General features: G+C 35.8%; 1 protein-coding gene across 4 annotated transcripts in view; it reads right to left on the minus strand.

Moving 5' to 3' along the window:
* FUT9 (fucosyltransferase 9) overlaps positions 1-23,689 on the minus strand; it is a 182,648-nt gene that overhangs the window by 19,723 nt on the left and 139,236 nt on the right. Inside the window, exon 1 of one of the 4 annotated variants that reach the window (XM_032275221.1) lies at positions 587-4,656. The exons of the other annotated variants lie outside the window; for them this stretch is intronic. The gene's annotated coding sequence lies outside the window, so the exon portion shown is untranslated. Of the gene's footprint in view, positions 1-586; positions 4,657-23,689 lie in introns of those variants that run through there. 4 annotated transcript variants of the gene reach the window in all.

Genomic DNA, 23,689 nt, shown 5'->3' on the forward strand with positions numbered 1-23,689 from the left:
TCTTTATTGTATAGATCTATTTACTTATCTTAACTATATATTTACATATCTAGTTTCAATTACTAGCTCTGTATGCTATTTTTAAAAACAATAATGAGAACCAGTAAGTATTCATATCTTTTCTCCTGCTTTTCTTTTTTTTTACTTAATAGTAAGTTGGGGGCATTTGTTTAAGTCATTAAGAAAAAATTTCATTTTTATTTACAATAACCAGGATATGGAATTAAACTAAGTGTCCATCAACAAATGAATGGATAAAGAAAATACACACAATAAAATACTGTTTAGCCGCAGAAAAGAACAAATTCTCAGCTTGGAGGACATTAAGTGATGTAAGTCTGGCACCAAAAGACAAATACTGTATGTTCTCATTCATATGTAGCAGCTAAGAAAGTTGTTCTTATAGAAGTGGAGAGCAGAATGATGGTTACTAGAGGTGGGAAAGTGATGGTGGCAGGAAGATAGCCAAAGGTTGGTTAACTGATACAAAAGTATGCATGTGTTAAAATATCATACTGTACCCCATAAATATGTACAATTAGTATATGCTAATTAAAAATAATAAATCAGAAAACCCTTCCCTTACACTTAAAAAATGTAAATTGGAGGACCATCCACTGGTTTCTGGACTATGTGGGGCACGTGGCACATTGTTCTGTCTGACAACACTCACTCTGGACACAGCACTCCTGGTTTCAAATCATGGATCTACATCTGGCTCTCTGTGGAACTTTTGGGCAACATCCCCAACCCTCCATGTCTCAGCTATTCATCTAAAAAATGAGAAAAATGCCACCATGGTAGACTTGTGCATGTAAAATGAATTGATACAGGCAAATTGCCTGGTAGAGTCCTTGGATATAGCAAACACTCAGTAAACATTACCTGGAATAACCGTTGCACTTACACATGCATGGCTTAAGATATGTACCTTTTTCATTATTGAATATAAAATTGCCACTAATAGCAGTAGCAATAATAAACTTTGTATTTCATCTGAGAGACAAGATTGCAGAAGATTTTCCATGAAGTGAACTACTTAACCATCGAGCAATAGGTCACCTCTCACAAAAAGAAAGTGGTTATTTTACAGCATGAATGTGTCACTAATTGTCATTGGCCACAATGCAAAAGGTAATTTGCTCCATTTTAACTTGATTTTGTCTCATCTTTTAGAGTAATTACTGCACAATTATTTTGTCATAAGCTGTATGTTCAGTAAGCAAATCTGGCTGTACAAGATTAAGAAACTCATTTCTCTGATGTACTTTGCCACTATTTGACCTTCAGTTTCTGAAAACAGGTTTTTTTTTTTTTCAGGTATTCTTTTTGGGAACAAATGATTTGTCACTTATTATCATTTTCTTAATTTTTACTGTGCTTATGTATAGGAATTCCATTTTTTCTTTCAGCCAGCAAGCTAACTTATCCAAAGCTTTGCATATAACAAATGTTTATTAGATATTTTTAAGTTCATGTATTTATGTGACATCGTGTTTTGAATAAAATCTCTCTTAAAGAATGCATAAGCAAAAAAAGTTGTTAAAGTAACATATAAATCCTGTTGAATAATAAATATCTTTGAAAGATTTTATCTTCATAAGAAAGATGTTCCTCCTCTGTGCTCCCATGGCTGCTGTGCATCTCTTTGACACAGCATTTGCATTATAACGACACTATAATTGATTTACCCATGTTCCTCCCCTATTAGACCATAAGCTCCATGGAGCCATGAACCAAATTTGTTTTGACTTTCTATTCTTTGTACTTAGCACAATTTCTGGTACACAGGAGACATAAATATCTACTGAATGAGTAAATATATATTGAACAAATAAGTATAAATAATGAATGAATGAAAATTCAATCAAACATTCTAACTGATAATTTTCTTCTTTCTTTGTTTGGAATGAAGAAGGACAAATCTCCTATAGTCATACACAGCATGGGATGACTATACCTAAGATCCCAATAACTGTAAATTTACAGTGATTACAATTTCAATGCATTGAGAGAATTAGGTTTCTGCTCCTTGTGGTATAAAATAAGACCCACATTCATTAGAAATACCAAAATGAGGGAAACTACAAAAGGTGGGGTTTTTTTGTAGTCAATAACCGTGAAATCCAAATATTAGTGAGACCTTTAAAAGCAAAACAACATACTTTTTTTTTTCCATGTGATTCTATGAATTGCAAATAGTGAATGCTGATGTGAAGCAAATACTGGTACAGTTCAAAAGGGAGATGGGAAATGGATATCTCTGTGTTTATTATATTAAATGATCAGCATAAAGATAGGTAAAAAAAAAACCCTTAGTTACTACAGTTCATATTCCTCCCATATTTCAGTTATAAAGAATATCAAATGGGGAATTGAAATACACAAATAATTCTAAAAATGATGGATCATTTGAAGCCTGGAGCTAGTTTCTTCTCAACTAATAATTGTGAGGTGGTTGTCATTGGAAACAATTTTAAGTCTTACGTTGACTAAAGATGAAGAGATTCATAAGCATTTGTACTGAGGATAATAGAAAATATTCAAAATACAATTTTTCTCTAGGAGGTATCTTTGTGAACATCTAGTCTTATAGTCTTACATAGTTTGATTGTGTTTTCAAATAGATACATACAATTTTGATTAGTGCTAATATCACATATTTAGTGACACAAGAGAAATAACAAACCACGTATATTAGCTTCAGGTCCAAGGCTTTTTCCATAATACAATGTCTCCCCTCTTCATGAAATGAAGAAATAAAGTTGTGATATTAAGAATTCAAAATGGAAAAAGTCCGAATTGAATTAATCAAGTGGGTTAGGATTAAAACTTAAACAAACGTAAATTCAAAAGGGAAAAGTCTTGCTCAGATACTGAATTCACCCAGTTGCTTGTCTTGGCTTTCCTGTTACACATACTTTCCTATCCTTCTGCTTCCAACACTGCCTTTATGTGCTGGGTATCTGCACCCAGCAATGTCTAGCATCATGGGTGCAGAGGAGAATGGCAGTGTAGGTGGACACCAGAATTTGTTCTTAAGTGTGATGTTCTTTTAGTCCTTTTAAGAATGAGAGTCCTTCACACTATGAGCAAAAAAAGGCTGCCTATCAAAGCCTGTTTCTGCTCTGGAAAGAAAGCTGTCTGTATAAATATTCTTGGTGGGTGTAATTCTAATGGAAGAATAATAATTTTAAGAATAACTACTTCTTACTGAGCATTTACTAGTTGCAGAGTCTATGTTGAGGACCTTAGCAACATTAACTAAAAAATGAGAGTAATTTTAATACCTTATAGTATTGTTTTGAGAATTAAATGAGATAATATGTTTAAATGTTTAGAAACTCCCTGTGTCACACATGTGCTGGATGAAAGATAGCTGTTACTATATTTATCTTATTTAATCCCAATGAGTCTATGCAAAGGTGGAGAGAAATTCATTAATTTGAAGGATTTGGGGCTGGAACTCAAACCATGCTCTTTATCAGGAGTTAACTTCTGTCTTCCAGGAACTATAGTTGAATGGGAATTAGGAGTGTAGTCAGAAACAGATACATCTTCTGATTTCTTATATAGTAGCTTGTCAAGCTTTATTTAGCAAATTCTGTGAACTTTAATTTTTTCATTTCTAGATGACTGTAACAATACCTACCTAGGAGGACTGTTGTAGGGAAAATGTAACATAACATGTAACAGAGTAAAAGTTTGAAAACTAAATTATTTTCCTTTCTGAACTTTCTCAATGCAGACCTTTATCCCAGCTGTCCTGTCACCTAATCTACCTTGGCAGTGGGTAGGATAAGTAAATTCAGATTTATTAGAGAAGGACTGAGAAGAGAAAGAAGATTGTAATTTTCAGCTTCTGACATATAGTATAAGATGCAAACTCAATTATTTTTAGAGAAAAAAGTTCAATGGTTTTAAACATATTAAGGTTTAAGATTGAGGGAAGTTCTCTGGCTTTGACCTAAGTGGGTAGTATCACATAATTTAGGATAATATTTGAAAGAGGGAAGCATGAGGCTCTCTCACAAACCACAGGAGCAGCCAACAGTATAGTCACACATCTGAGATCTTGAGACAGTTCCCCAAATTGCCTTTGTTTTACATATGGTATGGGTGGGATGAAGATGTGGCTGGGAAGCTTGTCAGAGATTTCCATAATGTGACGAAGTGGTTATGGGACCTGCAGAGGCTAAGTGGCAGCCACAGCCAGACACTTGAAAAGTCACAGCACCAAAGGAGCTGAGGAGAACCAAGGCAGCCAGGCAGCTCCACATAGTGCTCTTACTGGAGAGTCCCCGATGACAAATCATCTGGACCTCAGAACTTACACCAGCAGGACAAGCCAGAAGCATTGCCCTGAGGTTGGCAGGTGAGAAGATGCCTGTACTTATTCTCTTGAACTTCAACTGAGCGAAAAAAATACTTGAAAGGAGAGAATATCTGACAGAATATAAACAAAATTTCCAAAAGGGAAATGTTTAAATCACCAGTCAGCAAACTACATGCCTGGTGGCGAAATCCAGCTACTGCCTAATTTTTAAATAATATTTTACTGGAAAACAGCCAAACTCACCCATTTATATATTGTCTATGACTGTTTTTGTTCTACAATGACAGAGTTGAGTAGTTGCAATATAGATTGTATATTAGGGCTCCCCATAAAAATAGAACCAATAGGATATATATATCTTATATATTATATATCATTACATGTTATATATTATATGATATAAAATATTTCAAATACATATTTTATAAAGGTAGAGAGAGAAAAAGAGAAAGACAGATATAAATAGGAGGGGATTAGAGGAGTTGGCTTATGTGATTTTGAGGACTGAACCCCTGCCTTTTGTTCTGTCAGCTAGTTTGTTAGTACACACTCACAATGGTGAGAGCAGACAGACATTACTGAGTCCGCTGATCAAATGCCAGTCTCTTCTGAAAACACCCTCAGAACAGACAGGCCCAGAAATGATGCTTTACCGTCAATGTGAGTATCCCTCAATCCCACTAAGATGACATCTAAAATTAACCATTACAGACTGAATGGCCAACGAAGCCTAAAATATTTGCTATCTGGTCCTCTATAGAAAGTTTGCAATCCCTGGTTTATAGCACCAGGTAAAATTTATTTTAAAGTGTAATGTGCGTTTATTTATTTATTCATAATATTTGATGACCCAGATAAAAGGTCAGAGAAGTTTTAAACAAGAAACTCTATTTTCAATTTACATGGCTTTTAAATCTACATTAAACTAGGTACCCTATTGTATTTGTATAATTATCACAGCTAGCCACAGAATAGGTACAATATTTGGTGTTTGATTTATATATTTAGCATCGAGATCATTAATTTTCCTCAAAGAGACTGTATAGCTTACATATTTATTAGCAAACAATGTAGTACTAGGGATGTATTTTATTGAGACAAAAGATGGAATGAGACAGATAGGAAACAAAAATACAATGCCTTACCCTTACTCAATAAAGACAGAGCTGAATGTGCTCTCTGGGAAAGAGAACCAGGTGACAGAGACACGGACTTGGAGAAACAGTTTCTTTCTTGCTTTCACGAGCTCCAAGATTTCTCTCCTAAATTGTAATGTCAGGTAAGTGGGAGCCACAGGGTATTTCTTTAGCTTTAAATAGTCCCTGAAAGACACTTGATGCCTTGCTGAGGACATTTTCTCAGTCCACCTCCAGAAAAAAAAAAAAAAGTCTGCAATCTAGCTAATGCCTAATTGTTAAGGCAAAGTTGTGATCAGAATAGCAACACAATTAATTATTCCACAGCAATGTTTAGTCTAAGATCCTGAAGCTTTTTGAAATCAGCCACCCCTTTGGAATAGATAAATGCTTTAGAATCTCACTAGTTTTTCTAAATGTACATATATGAAATTGATTGCATTGAATTTCAAAGAGTTTTTGTTTGTGAGGTTTTCTAGGTCACCTGTTTAGGACTTCAGAACTGGTATGTATTGAAAAAGTCCTTGGGTTTACTATTATCTACTTTCCAACTGTACATTCTTATCTTCCCTCATTTATTTCCATCTTCTTCAATCTTTCTAACCTAGTTACACTTTCTTGGTTCACTTTATTGTTTCTTTTCCTGGTTCCAAATGAAAGTACAATGATGAACTGGGGGCAGACAAGACCATAATATGTGTATCCCGTTATTGTGGTAATAGTGAGCCTCTTATTTGGAGACTCCTATGTGTATTTCTGCCAGAAGAAAAATCCCGGTAGGTACTGTCTCTTTATTCTCTGCCTGCAAGTATTGCTATACTTAATTCATGAAAGACGACTGTGCCATTTCTATAACCTTATCCAGTGGAGCTTTTTTTTGGGGGGGGGGGGAATTTACGTCTTTCTTATTATAATTTGCCCTCATTTAATTTGATTCTGTCTCCATGTAGATGCAAAACATCTGATCAACCTTTTTTACAGCACTTTTTGTATGCTTGAAAACAGTTACTAACAACCCTTAGTTCACATTTCTTTAGTAGTAATTTAAGTTTCTTTAACATCTCTATAATAATGGGCTGCCCTTTAAATACAAAGCTGGAATTGTTAGGACCTTAATTTTGAGTCATTTTACAGGAGTGGTAAAAAGTTTCTATTTATTTAATCACATCTCTTTAATGCCTTGCTTGTGGGTTCTTTTTCCCCCCCACGGAGTTTCACTCTTGTCGCCCAGGCTGGACTGCATTGGTGCGATCTTGGCTCACTGCAACCTCTGCCTCCCAGGTTCAAGCGATTCTCCTGCCTCAGCCTCCTGAAGTAGCTGGGATTATGGGCGCCCACCACCATGCCCAGCTAAGTTTTTTGTATTTTTAGTTGAGGCGGGGTTTCACCATGTTGGCCAGACTGGTCTTGAACTCTTGACCTTAGGTGATCCACCTGCCTTGGCCTCTCAAAGTAACTGAGATTACAGTGGTCTGTGACTGCAAAACCCATGAGGAATTACTGGGCCAGAGGATTCCATATTTTCTGTCTCAACCAATGAAGGAAATTCCTCATTTTAGAAGTCCTAAATACTTCTCATATTTCTGTTAATCTTGATCCATAGAATAAAATGTCACATTCCTTTTTATAAAAACTTAAACAATCAACACAAATAAATTAACTATTTTGTTATGCAAAAGGGTTTTTTAAATACAAAATTTTAATGACAACAATATGGGTATCATATTTAATTTAAAACTCAGACTCTTTTAGCAATGCTGTAAGAAGATAGCAAATCTTATGAGACAGACAGTATTAGAGAAAACAAAATGAAATTTTAGTGGTTTTTGTTTTAAACATCCACAATACATTTAAAATTATCATATTTATCATATTATAAATATAAAAGACCAGATGTTTCATCTTTCCAAATTCATACCTTTATAAGACAGATGTAAGAATAGTTTATCTGATAAAATGTTCACCAGTTTTTTTCTTTTTTGTTGTTGAATAGATTTTAAATGAAGCAAGAACGTGAATCATGAAAACTCTAGTGAGTAGAGAGACTGAGAAAAGAACATACTGAAGTCCCAATTCTTGTCATGAAAGAGGCAAGGTCATATGATTATGTGTGATACATTCTTCAACAAGAAATATGATTAGTTGTGAACTTTATGTTAAGTACTGTTCAAATTGCTGTTGAATAGCAGGTAAAGAAGATGGACAAATTCTCTTCTCTCATGTAGCTAACATTTTAGTGGAGGATGGCAGAAAAAATAAACATAAATAAGTAAACAAGACAATATCATTTAAGGCAAGTTCTTTGAAGAAAATAAAATAAGACATAATTCTACAGAGAAACTAGAGCATACATAAGTAAGATGATATAGGCATTCTTAAGGCAAGTTTACATGACCAGTGGGAGCCAGCACCTCAAATATCTGAATAAAAAGCAACAGAGAGGAACTTAGGGAAATGGAAAAACGCCCTTGTAAGTGGACAGAATAATGTGTGTCTGGGAATTAATCAACTACTATTCCTCACAAGAAAGGCATTTTCTGCCCTTTTCCACCAGTCCAAATTCAAACTTCCCATTTTCTGCAAGTCCTCCTCTAAATCCATAAAACCATTCATTTTGACTCCAGCCTTATACAAATTTTTCCATTTTTAAAAATTTTTCTATGGTACAGGGGACCTTCACACCTAATTCTATGTTATGTAAATGTATGTACATGATTCTCTTATGTCCTCAGAGTATACAGTGCTCCCTTCAAGAATGAGAACTGTATCTCTTTATTTTGCCCTCCATAGGGCCAGTATTTTCGGACAAACGGTATTGACAAATGAAAATTTTGTGTATGTTTATCAATGCATTATACAATCTTGATTTTGCTGAAGAACTTGCTTGTTTGCTGCTACTTGTCAGCCTTAACTTTCAGTGTTTGTCCATTTTTTTTCAACAATGGACTTCCTTCACTCCTTGTCTTGACTTTTGGCAGCAATCTGTAAACATTGGTGGTATGATGTAGAAACCGACACTGTACTAAGACCCTGATCTTCAAGAAAGGGGCAAAAATTACAGGGGTCAAGTATCTAATAAACTAAACATCACTCAGTATAGTAGTGATGGTTTCCAAAAACATACAACAATAATCACCTGAAATTGTATTCAGACCCATATAGAATCATCACTAAGTATTTTGGCAAGAATAAAATGATATGAAAAATGTGTATGGTAGTAAATAGCAGTGTTTCCAGGAAAAATGTTAAAAGGAATCTTTTATTCAAGTTAGCTCACACAGACTACAATGGACTGAATGATTATATCCCACTCTCCCAAATTTATATGCTGAAATCCTGACCCCAATGTTTTGGTACTAGGAGGTCAGGATTTGGGGAATCACTAGGTCATGAGAGTGAAACCCCCTCTCCCATGAATAGAATTAATGCCTTTTGACAAGGATCCCACAGAAACCTTTCCACCATGTGAGTATATAAACAGAAGAGCTCCTCCACCAGAACCTGACCAAGCTCACACCCTGATCTTGAACTTCTCCCCTAGAACTCTTAAAATAAATTTCTGTTCTTTACGTCCCCCCAGTCTATGATAATTTGTTACAGCAGCCTGAACTAAGACACTGATTTTGGAGGAAATACATTCTACCATAAGAACTGTCAAATAGTAGTGAATCAAAAAAGGTCTTAGACATTAGAAAAATTATTTGTTCTGCTAGGTATTTCAAGACACAGGTAAGATGGATTTCAGGACACTTGACTAACTTAAGGGTTAGGATGAATGAAGGGAACCAATAGCAGAAATCCTTTAAGGTGGTGGAAAGACTTGAATAAGGTAGAGGGATTCAAAGTTTTGCTGCATGGGCCCTTTCTAAAGCGGCTTGAGGGACTATGTTAACTTCTCTTCCCTGGTCCACAAAGGGCGTGGTTTCAAAGGCAAGAATTACCCAGCACCATGCCTCCATCCACCTCCCCACCCGGGAACCTAGAGTTGTTTGTCTAACTTTCCTGTGCATGGGCCAGATAAAATTTCAGGTGTGCTCCTTTGTTTAAAAAAGCCCAGGAAAAGCTCTGGGAGGAAGGGCCTCTGTTCTGGGCCAGTCAGTCAATCCAGCATCAGAGTCAAATATCAATCACTCCAGAGGAAGTTTGAAAGAACTCCTCTTATTGGACAAGAACATGAATGAGGCAGGAATAACTTCCAAGTTAAAACTCCACTGCATCTTACCTGCATGGATTTCCCTTTCTGGGATTCCCCTCCCACAACAACATGGGAGCTGTTTTTCCCTCTCTGCCTGTGCGGAAATCCCCTTCGGATGCCCCTCCCATGGCAGGGTGGGAACTTTCTCTCTTTCTCTCTCTCTGCCTAATAAATAGCTTTCTTCTAAACTCTTTGGGTCTGATATTTGCTTGAACAGTAAGCACACTGCGCCACCAACGCCCCTTCCCCATTCTTGGGGCAAAGAGAGGCCAAGAAGCACATCAAATCAAGGCGGGAGCTGAGCCCCGTCCCGTCCCGCGACAGGTTACATGCTGTTTAGAATTTTTACATAAGGTTAAAAATACCGCTATTTTGTTTTTATCCTTCTCCAGAAAAATAAGAGTCATGCATTTGAGATAAAATCACCTTGGTATGCACAGAGCAGCAACAAAAACAAAATTTTTGTGAGCCATAAGTGGGGGAGCTTAAAGGAGTCTAGATTACAAGAGGAGGAAGAGCATCTCAGACAACTATTGTGTCCCATTTCACCATGCTCTAAACCTTACTGGCAACTCCAGCGCTTGTTTCTGTGGTGTGTCTGCCTCCATTCACCCCTCCACTAGCTGTGGCAGTTGCAACCCAACAGTGCCTTTCCTTGGCTACAAACTAACTGCTTACTGCCTTGAGCATAGAACATTACTGAGCTCCTGCAACATACCCATGCATAAGCAACCCAGAAGAGCAGGGCCGTTAATATCTGAGGAGTCAGTCTTAGCCAAATGAGGGTTGGAACTGACAGATAAATGCAGTTATCGCTCCTTTTCATTTTCACTTGCCCTGTTCTGTACTTCTGTTTCTTAGGATTGCATGCCCCCCGAAATGATTGGCAATCAAGTCTTTGTCTCCGGCCCTGCTGTCTAAAGTACTAAAGATAAAACAGTGAGAATTTAGGAAAAGAAAGGGAGAAAAAGCAACATGAGTGAACTATATTTTGTCCTGAAAACAGTAGACAGTTACTTCATTTATGTACTAAATCACTGCTATGAGTAACTTAAAGGAAGTGAGACAGTTTTTTTGATCACTGGAATTTTCTTTGAATTTCTACTTGACTCAGAGCACAATCCCCAAATGTCCCATTCTCCAGGGTTTAAACTGTGTTGTCTGAATGGAGTGTTAGGAAAAGATATTTCCTTCTAATCCTAGGACAGTGGATCTTTTGTCATTATTATATACTTTATTGATTTTTATTAACTTATAAAGATATTACAGGAAAACCGTTGTTTTCAACCTAGAAGGCAATGATTCTAAATGACAATAACATTATTTTCTTATCACTATTCAGTAGTGTGTGTGTGTGTGTGTGTGTGTGTGAAAGAGATTTTATTCTGGTTTAACTAGCTCTAACTAGTTCATCAGCTATTCTTTTGGGGGAAAAAATGACAGTTTGATTTTAACATATTGTCATGCATGATTGTAACTTATTAATATGGGTATTTTTTTTTTCAGTTTATGGTTAGAATAAATCCCTGCTGTTAGCATTAAATCTTATTTATAACTTATTTTAAACTCCTGTTAGAGTTAAATTTGGGTTTCTGCATTTATCAAATAAAGCATTTAACTCTAAGGATCACAATTTCAATTTGTTTTAGTGCATATTACAAACTACTTTATACTTAGCAACATCATGAAATTTGGGTTGAAATGCAATTTTTCTGAATTATTTCACATCACCTACTTATAGATAAGAAAAGTTGCAAGTGGCAAAGTGAATTTGAGCTTCTTTTTATGCTATCTATGCACGTTTCCTTCACTGAAATGTTATATTTATAATTTCATTAGACTTTTCAAAACTTATCAGAATGAAAGCATTTTTCAGTATCTAATTCACTTAAAACTGCAAATGAGTCCTATTTGTTTTCAGGGTTGGTTTTATTTCATTAAGTCAGAATTACTCATTTTGTTATTACATGTGGAAACAAATAACCTGTTCACAGGCTAATGGAAGAAATCACTTACTCAAGTTTTCTCCAAATTTCTTTGGTTGGCTAAATTAAACTCTCACTCATCTTTGCAATAAGAAATTTTCTTCCTTTTCAACAAGAGAAAATTTGTTTCTTTAAATGTCCTCAAATAAGACAAAATAATAAACAATTTTAAAAAGCAAAAGAGAGAAATTTGGTAAACACACAGTATTTAAGAGATTTGAATATGAGAGAAACAAAGTCTTAATTAAAATGCCTAAGTACTTTAGAATAGTTCTTCAAGTTAAAAAAAGCTAAAGAGAGAAAGGCTTAAATTTAAAATGATTATGTACATCTCCAATAAATGAAACTTCTTCCTGAGAGATAAGTCTAATTCTGATCTTCAGTAGAGACCTCTCCCAATACAAAAACAAAACACTATTGGCAACAAAACCACGCCCTCCACACCTAGCAATAATGAACAATAAATTATGACTTTCTGAGACTTAGGATTGTTTCATTTAACTAACATTAACCTAACATTCATTGAGTACTTACTATGTGCAATAATATGCTGAATTCTTTATTTGAATGATTTCACTGAAGTCTCAATAACCTTATCCTCCATGATAATGGCATTATTTTACCATATTTAATTGGGAAATTAATTTAAAATACTACTGAAATCATCAGTGCAGTGTACTTCAAAGTTAGAATTGAAATCAGCGTATTTGCTTTATATTCATCAGAATTTCTGTAGGCAATATTAAATTGCCCATCAGCAGATTAGTTACTCACTACTTGGTGAGTCACTGTAGTGGACACTGCAGGGCATTACCCAGCTCCCTCCTCAGGGCCTTGGTACTCATTTGTTTCCCCGATTCCTGGCCATGTTGACTGCTGTTGATACATGTAAAGAAGTGAAAGTCAACTCACTTTTACTCCACATATGTGCTTCTACTCCCTTCTGTTCAGACCTAGCAGCATCTGTACAGGTATGCCATGCTTTCCTGCCTGTTGCCATAGATTGGATAAATTTTATTCCTATGAGTCAATTCCTTGATTTTTACAGTAAGTCCCATCGCCTCTTGACTAATAAAAAATAGTGAGCCCCCTTCTATTATCTTTTTTTTTCACTTTCTATTGGATTATTCCCATCATAATACAAAGACATCTCCCATCTTAAAATAAGTCATCAAACTTCTTGACTTCACATCCCTGCCAGCTACCAATTCATTCCTGTATTTCACTTTGCAGAAAAACTCTCTGAACTAGTTTTCTACATGTTCACTTTCTTCACTTTTTCTACTTCTATTCCTATTACATACATCCCAATCAGCCATTTCCCCTTACTGCTTTGTAAAACTCTTCTATTTCCGGACTTTAATGGTCAATTCTCAGCCTTCATCTTATTCCCTTTTTCTTTACTTATGAATGGTGTTTGAGGCAATTGCTTCTTCCCTCGTCCTTCATAAACTTTCTGCTCCTAGGTCAAAATACTACCTTCTCTTCGTTTTCTCCCTTCTGGTCACTCTTTCTCTGCTCCATTCCTGGTAACGCCCAAATTTAGCAGTCAAGGTTCAAGTGTCCCAGAGCTTAGTACCTGGTTCTCATACTCGATTTTGTTCCACGTATATGTACAAAGTTACCAATTATGCATGTCCAGAGAACATCACTTTTGAACTCTAGACTCATATATCAAGATGTCTACTTGATCTTTCCAATTGGATTTCCCACAGACATCTCAAATTCATGAAAAATTATCCCATAAAGCTAATCAAATCTCAAATTTATTTTGAGATAAAAGAAAAATTGAAATTCAATGTTCTACCCAGTCTTCTCCATCTGTTTTATCTCCTATCTTACCTGATGGGAATTTCATCGTTTTAGTTGCTCAAGCTATAATCTTGGGATAAATGGCAGACCCCATTCCTTCTCTGGCATGTGTATCCAATTAGCAAGAAATCCGGTTGGCTCTATCTTCATCATATATTTATAGTCTCACCTTCCGTGACTTCTCTGACCTCTTTTACTTCACTCTCTTTCCCCTCAATTCCCTGGTCACTCCTTTATGGACACAATGGCTTCCATGCAGCATCTTGAGCAGAGTAGCACTCTCCATCCTAGGTAACTCTACCAGCTATTGTCACTACCTGGAGCACTCTTCTCTCCCACACTTCTGTTCAAATGTTACCTTCTCAATGAGGCCCACAGATTTCAAGTTGCAACTACTCTTCTCTACTAGGCACCTCCAAATCCCTTACTCTACTCTTTTTATTTTCCTTAGTACTGTTGACATCACTATTTACTTATTTATGTGGCTTCTAGTAAAACAGAAATGGCAAGAGGATAGAAAACCTTGTCTGCTTTGTTCATCTGTAGTATCCCACGTGTCTAGGCAGTTTCAGTGATTCATAAATATTTGCTGTGTGAATGAATGATTAGTTTGGTGCCTGATACATGTAATGATTAATAAACATTAGCTATATTTGCAATTTCCACATTACCCCTCCACCTTGTGATGCTGCAAGTGGCGGGAGGAGATCTTATGATACTACTGTTGCTTCCTTTTTTGTATCCTTGCTCATTACTGGCTTTATTGATTTCTATGAATAGTTGCCATCAGGTTGGCCCAGGAATTTGATTTGGAAATTTTCAAGATCTTTATTATTGTTTTCAGTTTTCATTATTTGAGGATACATAGTTGCTTATTAGGGATTAATGATCATATCCAGTAAATTCGAGCCCTAGAAATAGTATTTACATTATTCTTAATTACATTGGTACTGTCAAACTTAAAATAACCATTTTACATTTTCAGGAATTTATTTTGGGAACTCTCAGTAATGAAAGCATTTAATCAAAGAGTAAAAAGTTACAAAGTTAATGTAAAGTCAACCTTCCGTATCCATAGGTTCTGCATCCATGGATTCAACTGATTGTAGATTGAAAATATATTTTTAAATGCATCTGTACTGAACACCATAGATGTTTATCCTTATCATCATTCCCTAAACAATGCATTATAATAGCTATTCACATGGCATTTACATGGTGTTAGGTGTTATATATAATCTAAAGATAATTTAAAGTGTATGGGAGGATGTGCAGGAGTTATCTGTCAGTGTATACAATGACAAATACTACACCATTTTACATCAGACACTTGAACATGCATAGATTTTGATATCAGTGGGACATCCTGAAACTAAGCTCCAGGAGACACTGAGGGACAACTATGTAGTGCAACATGCATGTATCAGCCTCTTATTAATAAATGTCACATTTTGTGCGAATATCACATTTTAAAAATAGCATAGGAAATATTTTATTTATTTCAACCAATGGCATTTCAGAATTAATGGCTCTTACTTTCTGATAAAAGTAAAAGATCAAAGGCAAAACGGTAAACCCCTAATTTTAACCTTCAACTTAAGAAACAGATTGCTTAAAGCAGAAACTTGTGGCTTCTGTGAGGAACTCAGAGCAGCATACTAGAATATAGCATTATTCAGAAAAAATATAAAAAGATATTTTTAATTGCTGTATTATACTAGTAAGATAATTTTAGAACAACTGACAATGTACAGATTATGCCAGCATTACTATGCCTCTCTGGTCTAGTATTACATTATCATATTTAACTGTCCTGGCACTATAATCACCTCAAAGGTTTCAGCTATTAAGCCTGTCACTTACATGACATTCTTTAATGTTAAAAATACAGAAGATTTCATTTTTTTTTGTTTTGTTTTGTTTCTGAAGCAAGTGAATTGTGTGCATGCTCTCTCTCTCTCTCCCATTCTTTTTAAAAGTGTTTACTTTTATTCTGGATTATATGTTTTTGAAATTAATTTCTAAATAATTCCTGAGGCTGAATCAGCATATATCCTTGGGGGATTTTTTTACACACTCAAAATCACAAGCCAAAACTAGCATTTTATTAGCTAATTCTCAGACTTTTGTCTGACTGGAAAAATATACAGAATAATATAAAAACAAAGCCAAGTGTGGTGGCTCACACCTATAATCCTAGCACTCTGGGAGGCTAAGGGTTTAGATCACTTGAGGTCAGGAGTTCAAGACCAACCTGGGCAACATGACAAAACCTTGTCTCTTCTAAAAATACAAAAATTAACCAGAAATGGTGGTACACACCTCTAATCCCAGCTACTAGGGAGGCTGAGGCATGAGAATCACTTGGGCCTGGAGTTGGAGGTTGCAGTGAGCCAAGATCATGCCACTGCACTTCAGCCTGAGTGACAGATGACAGAGTGAGACTCTGTCTCAAAAAAATGAAAATGAACAACAACAACAAAAAAAACATATAAAAACACTTTAAAATCTACATATGACAGTCACTTGCAGAAAATCCAAGATTGGCTTTAGCTATATTATGGAAATATAAAGGTCTTTGTCTTGGTTGGGTCTTTTTTTTTTTTTTTTTTTTTTTTTACCTTAGGCTAATTGTTATAATAGGGTAGAGATCACTTCTTATCTTTATTACTGCAGACTCTTGTGAGTCAACTCTTTAGTTATCCTCTATTGTGAATTTTCTCTCATCATTTAGTGAACCTGAGACAAAGATTCGCATCACTCTAAAAGATTTTACTTTATACTGACCCATTTTGTCTTGTGATTCTAGTTGCCTCATGAGATTTCTTTAGGAAATTCCTTTAGCCCATCTCTAACTAACAAAAGTTCCTGTGATGATGGAAATATTCTACATGGGTGCTAACTCGTACAGAAATCACTAGCTACACATGGCTATTGAACACTTGAAATACTGCTAGTGTGACCAAGAAACAAACTTTTAAATTTTATTTAACTTTACGTAGTTTGGTAAACCAAAAATAAAATTTAAGCGCCCCCAGCCAACTGAATGGGCCTCTCCTCTTGGTCAAGGGCATTCTAAAATAAACCCGAAGCACTAGTTCAGGCCATGATCGGAATGGGTTGTTGGATATGCCTCATTTTACCTTCCTTTATTTGGAATTTGGGCACAGTTGACCAACATTAACATTAAAACTGAGACCTTAAGACTGACAGAGCAGACTCTTCAGATCTGATAAGAAACTTTTATAGTCTATTCTCAATAAGAACCTTGGTCTCCAAAACTTCTTATCTTAACACAGAAACTCCCTTCTATTGATTCCAGGTCTTTAGATAAACTCTTTCATCTAATTGCCAATTAGAAAATCTTTGAATACACTTAAGACCTGAAGGGCCACCCCTCAGCCTCAACATAGAGTTGCCCTGCCATTCTGGATCCTGAACCAACGCACATTTTACCTGTAGTGATTGATGTCATCTGTCTCTCTAAAATGTATAAAACCAAACTGTAGCCTGACCACCTTGGGCATATGTTGTCAGGATCTCCTGAGGTTGTGCCATGACATGTCATTAACCTTGGCAAAATAAGCTCCTAAATTGATTGAGACTTTTCTCAGGTATATTTTGATTTACAATTTAAAGTTAAATAGCCACATATGGAAATTCTGGCTTCAGCTACGATATGTAAAATGCTTAACTGGGCACAGTGGCTTGTGCCTGTAATCTTAACTACTCAGGAGGCTGAAAAGGGAGGATTACTTGAGGTCTGCTGTTAAAAGAGAAACTTCAGCCAAATTAAATTTAAAGGAGCTTAAATGAGCAATGAATGATTCACAAATCAGGCAACCCTCAGAATCACAGCAAATTCAGAGAGACTCCAGGAATGCCTCGTGGTCAGAACTAATTTATAGACAAAAAAAAAAAAAAAAAAAAAGGGAAGTGACATAGAGAAATCGGTGGTGAGGTACAGAAACCAGAAACAGCTGGATTGGTTATAAGTTGGTGTTTGCCTTATTTGAACACAATTTGAACACTTAGCGGTCTTTGAGTGGTTGAAGTATGGCAACTGGGATTGGCCAAGACTCAGCTATTGTTGCAGGTGCATACCCTTAGGTTAGGTTTTCCATCTTGTCTGCCTATTAAGCTAGGTTACAGTTCGTTCAAAAGAACTCAAATACAGAATTATGGAGTCCTTCTCAGGCCATATTTAGTTTGCTTTAACACTGGTAAACATAGCAAGACCCTCTTTCTCTTAAAAAAAAAAAAAAAAAGCTTGGAAGTGGTTACTGCTATCTCTGAAACAAGGAAACAACTGAACAACTTGTAATTAATCGCTTTTCTTGGAGCCATAAACTTGTAGGAACGTTTCAATTGGTAACTTTTATGAAATATTGAAGATGATTGTGAACTAGCATGGGAGTGAAAAACTTGTAAAGGATGCAGTCTTGGAGGACCTCTCACATTTTCTTGGGATTTCCAAAAGAATCTCACAGTGAAGAGCCAAAATCCTCTCCAGGCTCTGACAGGGAGAGAGGATAATAACCTTTGTAAAATACACCTGCAGCAATCTCCATGACAAAGGCCCCCACTCAAAGGGAAAAGACTACCTGAGGCTTATCCGGCCTGCAGGAAAGGGAGTCCCTAACATCCTCTAGCATTCCTAAATGATCTAAGAAGAAATTAAAAGCTAAGAAAGACCTATGATGGTCCTAGACTACTTAACCCATTAAAAGAATGAAATTTAATCATAAGATCAGAAAACACTTCTCTACCACCTATACCTTAATGTCAGGCCAAAAGGGCTCCAGTAAAATAGCAGTGGATTCCAATAGAAAGAGTGCAAGATATAGGCTCTATTTAAGGAAGACTTGTTAAGGAAGCACAAAATCAACAGTGGAGACAAAACAAGGACACTAATTAATGTTGGTTTCAGACACATACTATTATAACAATCACTAAATGTTAATGTGTGGTTCTATGTTAGTTTGGCTAGGAGTTAGATTATGTTTAAGGCCTATTTACTTCGGTTAGTATTAACCGATATGCTACTTCCGGCTTTCAAGAAAAAATTACAAGGAAGTAGAATAGTAGTTGGTAGAGACTGGAAAGGGTAAGGTAACAGTCTGATAGGAAGTATAAGTTCTGATGCTCTATAGTCTGTAAGTTAACTATAGGTAATAATAATTTAGTATATTTTCCAATAGGTAGAAAAGAGGATTTTGAATGTTTCCAACACAAGGAAATTATAAGTGTGTGTTTGAAGTGATGGATATGCTAATTACCCCGATTTGACACATGGCATACATACTTAAATATTACACTGTACTCCATAAATATGTACAATGAATAGACATCAACTAAAAATATTAATCAATAAAAATACAAGACATGCTAAAAGGCAACAACAAAATAACACGTTATGAAGACAAAAAGCATGCATCAGAGCTAGACTCAGCTATGACACAGATTTTGGAATTAGTAGACAGGATTTAAAATAACAATGATTAATGTGTTCAGGGCGCTATGGAAAACATGCAAGAACAGATGAGAAATTTAAGCAGAAAAATGAGAGTGCTAAAAAAAGAATAAAGAGGAAATGGTAAAGATCAAAACCTTTGTAACATAAATGAAAAATGCCTTTGATGGGTTCATCTGTAGACTGGACCCAAATAAGGAAAGAATCAGTGCTTGAGTATATGTCGTTAGAAATTTCCCAAACTGAAACACAAAGAAAAAAAAAAAGAAAAAACAAAAAAACAAAAAAACAACAAAAAAAACAGAACAAAACATCCAAGAACTATAGAACAATCTCAAACAGTGACATAAACATACTTGAAATATCAGATGAAGAAACAGAAAACAAAGAGGAAGAAACATTTGAAGTAATAATAGTTAAGTTTTTTTCAAAATTAGTAACAGAAATCAAAACACAGATCCATGAAGTTTGAAGCAAGGCAAATAAGATAAAAGGTCAACAGTTTTATATCTAAGCAGTTTACATATTCAAACTACAGAAAACCAAAGACAGAGCAAAAAGTCTTTAAAGAAGGCAGAAGGAGTAAAAACTGCCTACAAAATCCCTACTTAAATATAAAGACTAGCTAGTTTAAATGTAAAGGCATGTACCAATACATACCATGCTAATTGTAATTAAAAGAAGGCTGGAATAGCTATCTTAGTTTGAGAAACAGCCTACTTCAGAAAAAGAAAAGGTACCAGGGAAAAGGATAAACACCATATAATGATAAAGGATTCAACTGTTCAAGAAATGAAATAACAATCCTTAATGTGTGTATGCCTAACAATAAATTACTATCAAAATACACGAGATAATAACTGATAGAACTGCAGAGAGAAATAGACAAATCCATGTTTATAGTTGGAGATTTCAACACTTTTGTTTCAATAATTGATAGATCAAACAGGCAGAAAATCAGTAAAAATACAGTTGACTTGAATAGCACCATAAATAGCCATGTGTGGCTTATGGCGTCTGTATTGACCCTGCTCTCTTGCAATTCAGTGTATGGTCTTTGGACCAGCAGCATTGTTTTCCTTTTGAGTATGTTAGAAATCCAGAATCTCAGGTCACAGCCCAGACTTATTCTGAATCAGAATTTTCATCTTCAGCAAAACACCCCGTTACTTTGTGTGCATATTGAAGTTTCAGAAACATTGTACTAGATCATCAGAATAAACAAAAATATTCTCCAGAATTAGATTGAAATGTCTACTACTAATATCTTTTGACTCTGATTATTAGCACTAGCTATTGCTAAATATTCTTGGACCATATCTGGAGACAGGAAATAAAAACAGCATGGTGGCATTGGTATCCTCCAGAAGCTACAAGAGAAGCAATTCATTTTTACTTCTTAGGGCAGTCACTCTCCAAGCTCCTAAACACACCTTCCACCAAACACCACCTATGACTGGGTCTGTAGCAGATTATGCACAGATTTTAATATGCATTCTTCATGTTCAAACCATAAGTTTATGTGTGGTAGTGACTCAAATATATGGAGTGTGTCTTCTAGATAATTTCACATATCCAGAAGAGCACTAGAATCAGAGAAGAGATGGTTTAGGGCAGTGAAAAATAGCCATCTCTCTCTATGTGGTTATTTATATAATCCAGAAATGTAAAAGAATGGATGGCCCAGATAATATTCATGTGACATCAATGGGAAATTTTCCCCTAAAAGAGTGACTGGTTCTTACTAAAATGCCAAGACCTTCAGTGAGAAGAACCAAGAGAGAAGGGGATCATAAGAGATAAGGAGGAAAAAGTAGAGGAATTGAGGCATTTAGCTTTTCCTAACAGGTACAACTACAGGAAAGAATGGGAAGCAGGCGCACTGAATAAAAGAGGTGGAAGGTGAGAAAACTTGAAAAGTTTTGCAGTAGAGCAGATTGTCTGGGCAACTCCTGCAAGCATCTTCAGAGGAATGACAGAATCTTAGACACAACATTATGCCATACCTAAAGGACCCTGAAAATATTTGGTGAAATAAGCAAAGTACATTCTATAACTTGACTTGCTTCAATGTCCACATAGGAAAACCCAGTGGACTCTCTAGCAATTCAGGGGCGCTGACTTTTTTCCCCAGTGAACAGATCAAAAAGCACCCTCATCTTTGACATACTGTCACAACTTTTGCCAAAAATTTTAATAAACAAATAACATTGACTAAACCATGAGCCTATTCCAGTGGGTCTTGATAGCTCCTGTATTTTACATTGAGACTTTCCATAGTGTGCTGAATGTACCTGCTAAGAAATCATTACCAAATGATGATACTACAGAATTATATTAAAGCTTATTACACAAAACTTGTTTCTGAACACAAAATCCGTGAACGGCGGTATAATGCCAAACACTCTAGTCTAGAAAAAAAAAAAAAAAAAAGATTTAAACATTCTACCTTAGCAAAGATCTGTGAATCAATTGCTGTTAGTTTAAGCAGGATTAGTTGCCTTTTAACATGCTAATACTGTTTGTCATCAAAGAAAACATTTGACTGGAAACATTTTATCATTCTGGATTTTTGCCATATTTTATCTGAAGTGTGGTAAATACAAGTAAATAGTTTGAGAGATAAAGATACTGCTTTCTAACTGGAATTGCCAGCATGTCTGCCCCTTAGCAAAAGATTTTGTCATTAAAATGCCCTTATTTTAGTTTGGCAAGGCCACTCTTTGGCTGCATCCATAATGAACTTGCCCCTAGGAAGTAATGCCAGTACTTTGTGATGCACCCACTATATTGCTGTATCTCATCATTGTCTGGGCTGTGGATGTGGATGTTTCTGATAATATATAGTGCTATTACAGAGATTTAATAAGAAATGCAACTCATTATGCAGATAGCATGCAAAAATTTAGGACATTAAAGGTACAATCTTTAAATACTGCTTGTACCTAGGATTTTGTCTAAAGTTAAGTATTAATTTTTTGATCTATTAGGATGTCAAGAAAATTGTCACTTTTATGACTAAGAAAGTGGACAAACTGGAAGAAAAGATGCAGAATTTAAAAAATTTGAATGGATGAAAAAAGAACCAAATGAATATTCAAGTGAGAATATATTGCCTGAAATTAAAAACTCATTTGATGGGCTTTAGACTGTATTTGGAGCAGTGTTTGGAGTTGTGAATCCAAAAGTATCTGAGACGGAACTCAGGAACAATGACAACACATGGACATAGGGAGGGGAACATCACACAATTGGGCCTATTGTGGAGTAAGGGGCTGGGGGAGCAACAGCAGGGGATGGGAGGATTGGGGAGGGATAGCATTAGGAGAAACATCTAATGTAGATGACGGGGCAATGGATAAAGCAAACCACCACCATGGCACATGTATACCTATGTAACAAACCTGCATGATCTGCATATGTACCCCAGAATTTATAATTAAAAAAAAAGTTATGCTCATTAAAAAAAATTAAATTAGAAAATTCGCTTTGTCAAGGTTAAGGATGCACCCATGACACAACCGTGGGAGTTCCTGAAAATATGTGCCCAAGGTGGTTGGGGCACAGCTTGGTGTATACATTTTAGGGAGACATGAGACATTAGTCAAATACACTTAAGATATACATTGGTTTGGTCCTGAAAGGGGACACCTCAAGGCCAGGTAGGTGGCTTCCAGATTATAGGTAGATTAAAGACTTCTTTGACTGGCAATTGGTCGAAAGAGTTATTATCAATAGAAAGAAATTTCTGAGTTATAATAAGAGATTGTGGAGACCAAAGTTTTATCATGCAGATGAAACCTCCAGGTAGCAGGATTAAGAAAGAATAGCATGTAAATGTTTATCATACCTATGTTCTATGTTTATGTTAAACACTGGCCAGTTTTCCTGAATTCCAAAACAGAGGAAGAGACAATGAGGCATGCCCCACCCTCTGCCATCCTGCCATAGTCTGAACCAATTTTTCAGATTAACTGTGGAATACCCTGGCTGAGGGGAGGGAGTCCCTTCAGATAGCTATAGGGGGGCTTAGAATTTTATTTTCACCTTTCAGAGGAAAAAAGTCAAAATCCACTGGCACAAATTTTTGGAATGGTGATTGTCACTCCTTCACTTCTCATGGTAAAAGGCAGAATGAGGTAGGTGTATTTTTTGAAGATATCCGGCATTCACATATTAATAATGCAGGAGTTATAGGTACTGATATAAAATCTACATACTGTATAATACAGCTTTTATTGAACAGCAAATGTAAACTCAGAGGATAAAGGTGTGAAACTATTCTAGATCCCGTAAATATTTGTGTGGTCTGTAGATATTCACATCCAAATTCAGGCAGCCACCTCTAAATCTGAAACTATTTATATTCTTCAAAAGATGTCAAAATAAACCTGGTTACCTATCTATCTATATCTACCTATATCTATATTTATCTGCTGCATCGATGTTTCTTCTTAGTCCATTCAAGCTGTTACAACAACATATCCTAAACTGGGTGGCTTATAAACAACAAATATTTATTTCTAACAGCTCTGAAGGCTGGAAAGTCCAAGATTAAGGTGTTGAGAGATTTGATGTCTGGGGAGCACCTGTTCTTCATAGAAGATGTTTTCTAGCTGTGGCCATTTGTGGTGGAAGAAGCCAATGATATTTCTTGATTCTTTTATAAGGGTACTTATCCTATCCAGGAGAGTTCTGTACTCATGATCTAATCACCCACGAAAGGGCCCACCTCTTAATATCATCACATTT

The sequence above is a fragment of the Sapajus apella genome, unplaced genomic scaffold (genome assembly GCF_009761245.1).
Source record: "Sapajus apella isolate SASKATOON/1434 unplaced genomic scaffold, GSC_monkey_1.0 scaffold6, whole genome shotgun sequence".
NCBI lineage: Eukaryota > Metazoa > Chordata > Mammalia > Primates > Cebidae > Sapajus > Sapajus apella.